The 5,310-nt window shown below is 33.2% G+C and overlaps 1 long non-coding RNA gene across 1 annotated transcript; it reads left to right on the forward strand.

Moving 5' to 3' along the window:
- The first annotated feature begins 1,522 nt into the window (after positions 1 to 1,522).
- On the forward strand, positions 1,523 to 4,150 carry LOC132043506 (uncharacterized). The gene is made up of 3 exons (XR_009411820.1): positions 1,523 to 2,230; positions 3,138 to 3,234; positions 3,940 to 4,150. It is a non-coding gene; the product is annotated as an uncharacterized LOC132043506 (long non-coding RNA).
- The last annotated feature ends 1,160 nt before the right edge of the window (positions 4,151 to 5,310 follow it).

A 5,310-nucleotide genomic window follows, 5' to 3' on the forward strand; every position in this document is an offset into this window, starting at 1 on the left:
AATAACCGAATCATCCGTTATCGCGACTATGAATGTAAATTAGACCACGAAAAGGGTGTTTTAGGAATATTAGACCTAAAGTGCCAAACGACCAAATGGGTCGTTACACCACGTTTACTTAGAGGAGTCATGACTTAGGTTCATTCTATGTTCACACTGATACATTTATGTGATAGGTGTATTCTATATTCAACCGATACATTTATGTGATATTAAGAGTCATCCTTTTTTTGTTTCGGTTGTTTATTAAGTTGTAGTTGGAATGTACATCTGATCTTCCTTAAGTACATGACCTGTTTTAGTAAAATAAATGACTCCATGACTAAGATTATTCGCCCTAAAAATCACGTTTGCGATGTTTGTTATGTGCACCAACAACTACGTGTTTCTTGGTTTGGTTTTGCCTCTTGTGCTAAAAATTGTTCGGCTCATTGTAGAAATTATATATGAGTTCTTATTCTGTTTGTATTTCTTATGTATGAAAAATGCTCTATCATACTTTCATTCCAAGTTTAAATGCATTCCCTTGCTAGTTTAATCAGTGCATAAAACGTTGCATATGTGATTTACCCGTTACTGTTAAAACTGGGATGGGATTTGCCACTGCTATGTGTATTTCATCCCGCTACAATGTTAATATTTTTTTAACCCAGCTAATCTTTATTTCCCCTTCTTTTACATGTACACTTCGGAGCAAAAAAATGGAGTTTTCATAAAGACTCTCAGCCGAGCAGATCTCAGTTTTGAGACTATGCCGCCGCTAGATTCGGGACCAACATACAATCCTCACTCGTTCCTCGCATCCGAACGAAAATGAAGAGGGCGAGAATAGAACATCTGTCATGGTCCTCTTTTGTTGCTTACCACACGAACATTATGCTTGCTTCGTGTTCATTATGAATGTTTTGTTTGTCATTGGTAGTTTTTGTTTTAAGAAAAGAGCTTGAAGTATTTGTCTTCTGTTTGATCAGTTGGAAAATCACTAGTAAAAAAAATCTCTTAACCTTAACGTAATTCAGAAATAAACCAATTCCATCTTCTTTTTTTTTTAGTTCTAAAGAAGCTTTACTTGAACACTTGTAGGGCATTTTGAACCTAATCCCCTTCTACGTTAAAAAAAATAATTTTGGCAGAAAGCAACTTTGGTTTTCTTTATTCACTTGTTTAACCATGTTTTTTTTAATACATAGTTATAAATTACTTTCCTATCATATGATATATTCGTATTTTGCACTTGAAAATACCCTTTTTTAAATTAACTTTAAGCCCTCGGTTAACCTTTTTTAATGGATCTTAAAGGATCTTAATCCCTTTCCCCTTTAGATTAATTAAACCCCTTCCCTAGAATTTTTGTTTTGAGTTTTTAAAAAAACGGAGTAACTTTAGACAATGACTTTAATTAATTTTAGGTGTCCTAATTCACCAAAAAAGAGGTGGGCTCCTTTACTTTAATTAACCTCGAAATTACCGGAATGTTGTAAACCATTTTGAGTGGTTAAAATGGGGAAAAGGGGAATGCTTAAATGTTTATGCATGTCATGATGTATTGCCTCAGTGTCTTAATGTATTTTGTTCATATGAGAAGCTTAAAATTGTGATTCCTTACATTATGTTTAAATGTTTGTGATTACTTACATTCCATGTTGTATAGTGGCCAGATTGGTTATGTGGAGGCAATTGCCCTTGCAATCGAAAAGTTCGTCATATCATTGGTGGGATTTACTTTTCCCTAAAGATGGACTATTTAAATGGGCAACTACAAAGAGTTTGCATTAGATTTTGAGGTTTACTGCACATTCAGAATTTTTTTGTTTATTTTTATTTTTATTAAATGGTTTGTCACCTCTTATGATACGAAGATGAATGAAACAACAACCAACTTTAGATTCACCTACATTCTAAATAAACTTATATTCATCACCTGCTATGCTAATAGTTAGTCTAGACATCATCTATTTTCATATTGTTAAAGTTATGTTTCACAGTTTCATTCTGATAACAATTGAAAGGCCTCTAATTGCAGTGAAGTTTCTTTTGACTTCAAGGGGAAAACATAACGAAAATTCCAAGGGAGAAGTTCTATGACATTACTGATATGCAGCTTGAGAACAACAACAACAACATACTCAGTATAATCCCACAAGTGGGGTCTGGGGAGGGTATATACGCAGGCCTTACCTCTACCTTTGTGGGGTAGAGAGGCTTGAGTGCATCAAAACATATTGACCTGGTAAGTCCAAATCTGCAACGTTAACTTTACCATAAAATGATAGGAAGAGGTTAAGCATTTTACATTAATTGGATAAAGGGATCGATTCTTATAGAATGTGTTACTTTCTTTAACATACTGAATAGAGGTTAATCCAAGCTAATATTACTTAACTTATTACAAATCGTAATTTCTCAATCCAAGAGTTGAAATTTTCTATATGAAATAGAAGTTCTAACCAGAAATAATCCAATATTGAAAAAGGAAAACTAAGGTAGCAAAACAAATCATATTTTTTAAATTGTGAATTTTTCGATTGCTAGAAGCTTCCAAATAAAATGGTAGTTCAAAATTGAAATCTTTGAATAGATCAAATAGTTTGTTTGTGGGGTTGTACTTGAAAGATATAAAAGAAACAAAAGTAATAAAGGAACCATAGTTTATATTCCAGTTCTCCAGTCGCATTTAAGAAATTCAGGAGGCTAGCTAGCTATCTGCAACTCAAAAAGATTAGAAGGTCATTGTACACTTCCCATTCAGAACTTATATTGTTTTTGTTTTTTTCTCAAGAATAGTATTAGTATTCTCTGTGAGTTTTTCTATTTATTTGCTCAACTAGTTGTCATTCTGATTAGGCTTTTTATACACGTTTCAGTTGTATTGTATTCGCTCAAAATAGCAGTTTCATTTTTTTCCTTTTTCCCCTTTTCCTGAACTTTATAATAGCATTCAGTATTTACTGATTCCATATTCACTGTGCCTTAAACAATGGGTGCAATCTTTAGCTACAATTATGTTATTAAATCTTTCGATTCCCTTCAACTCCATCAAATTCAAAAAGAAATATTTGGAGTCAGTCTACTAGCATCAACAGTTGAAAGTGTCTTTGAAAATTGACAATAACCAATTCTTCTTGAATTTTTTAAAGGTGCAGAGAACCAGTTTTGAAGAACTCACCAGAGACGGTGAAAGGCATGTTTGAATCAGAAAACAAAAGGAAAAGAAGTGCAAAGAATGCAATAGTGGTAAGTAACAATGTTAGTCATGTGATATATACTTAGCATTCTTGTGGTTACTCTATTCATAGCATTGTGATTGCCCTCCTCGGCAGTGGAGCAATGTAGAATACACGATGAATCAAGCAACTTTTAGTTTGGATTGTTAATGTCGCACTTCGGGATTATATGATTTCCCTGGGATTATGGAACATACTAAAAGCAGGGATCTAGGGAAAAGCTTAAAGAAGTTTCTCTTTCAATTTTGAATGGTATTTTTATTAATGGGTTGCCTGAGCTTAAAGCTGAAGCATGAGAGGACTCTTGAAATTAGATTTCTCACTCAGTAGACATGTGATTATCTACATATGCTATGAAATGAAGATAATTCTGTTGGTTATGTTCCATAATGGATTGAAGTTGAGATGTTTGGTTTTGTAATGTATAAAGTTTAATAAGACTGAAAGCATATCTAAAAAAATAGTCAACTTCCATGATCTGTCAAATGTTTAAATAGGTTTGAGCTTTTACATAGCAATTTTAAGTTTATTTGAACCAGTTATTGGCAATTGTAAATTTTTATGTAAAATTGTTCTCACAAAATATTATTAAGCTTTTAAACTCAAGGTATTCAGTTTTAACTTTTAAATGCCGAATTGGTTATCAGACACCCTCTTTGCTAAAGTATAAAAACCACTCTAATGTGTAATATTCATCACTTTTGCTTTTTAGCAGTTCACGATGGGATGTTTAATTGGAAGTGGAAGGCAGAGATTCTTAGTGATGATTGTTTTCAAGAAAGTATTGATGAACTCCTGTAAATGTGATGGATATGAGTCTAAATACTGCTTTTGGAGGATGAAGAGACCAACGATCCCTATTTTCCTCATGTATGACATTTATCTGTATCAAACGAAAAGCTACAACTATCATTTACTAATTAAAAGGTGAGAAGAGCATACACATATATGAGAAGTGCATATACATACTTACAGATAGAGAACATGTAACTTTGGTATATTATAGGGGTGGCTAATAAAGGATTGATGAACTCCTGTAAATGTGATGGAATTAAAGGAAAAAAAGACACGAAAGTAGATTAGTATCAAATATGGTGCACTGTCTGTCCATTTTCCTTATCTAGGACAGCCAGTGTGAATTTCACGTTGATGAAGGCTTTATTATTTTATACGGACAAGCCATAAGCAAAGACCTGTCTGCTTCTATGGCTGATTAGTAGTGCCAAATGCTAACTCATCAGCAAGAATGTCGACAACAATATTTTTCAAGGTACAAAATTCCTGATAATTTATATCAAAACTTTCATCTAAAAGCAGTTAAAGAATTCAAATTTGTCTGTCCAAAATTGCTAACACAAATAATAATAGAACGCTGTGGTAGTAATAACAACAAAATGTGGAAGTTAAATTGCAACACATAGTTCTAGGGAGAAGGCTGCAGGGTTCATGTTCTTCTGTTCATATTTATTGTTCTATCAAGGTGGTATTTTGTGGTCCATCTATGAGGTGTAGATTGTTGAAAGTGAGGCTATGGAGGCAGACACATTTTCCATCAAAACACTTATGCTTTCATTTTAGATTTCCCATTTTCTACTTTAGTCTTTTTATATTAGTAGCTTGCTTTTATGTATTGTTCCTGGTATTTGAATTATGCTTAATTACACACTCACTATGACAATTAAAGCATCATCTTTGTAACTATTAATTGCTGCTACCTTAAATGAGTACACCAGAACTTTCTTGGTGAAATTTAGAGTGTTGAAATGTGAAGTTTAGAGTGCTTAATGTGCAGAAAATATGCTGAACTGTGCAGATTCTTTTGGTGAAGTTTTCGAGTCCTAAAATGTGCAGAATTTGTGCTAAAACGTGACATTTGCAATGCTGAAATGTTCTAAAAATGTGCTGAAATGTGGAGCTGATTTGTGGTGAAAGTGTGCTGGAAGGCTTCTAAAATATGCACTATAAAAAGTGCAGATTTTTTCTGCCAATTTTCACTTACAATTTGGTGTTCAGCTGAAACTTTGCTGCGATGTACAGTGTTTTAAGCCAAATTGACACTAGCATTTTGCTATTGAAACTTTGTAAC

Source organism: Lycium ferocissimum, unplaced genomic scaffold, assembly GCF_029784015.1.
Source record: "Lycium ferocissimum isolate CSIRO_LF1 unplaced genomic scaffold, AGI_CSIRO_Lferr_CH_V1 ctg25603, whole genome shotgun sequence".
NCBI classification, from domain to species: Eukaryota; Viridiplantae; Streptophyta; class Magnoliopsida; order Solanales; family Solanaceae; genus Lycium; species Lycium ferocissimum.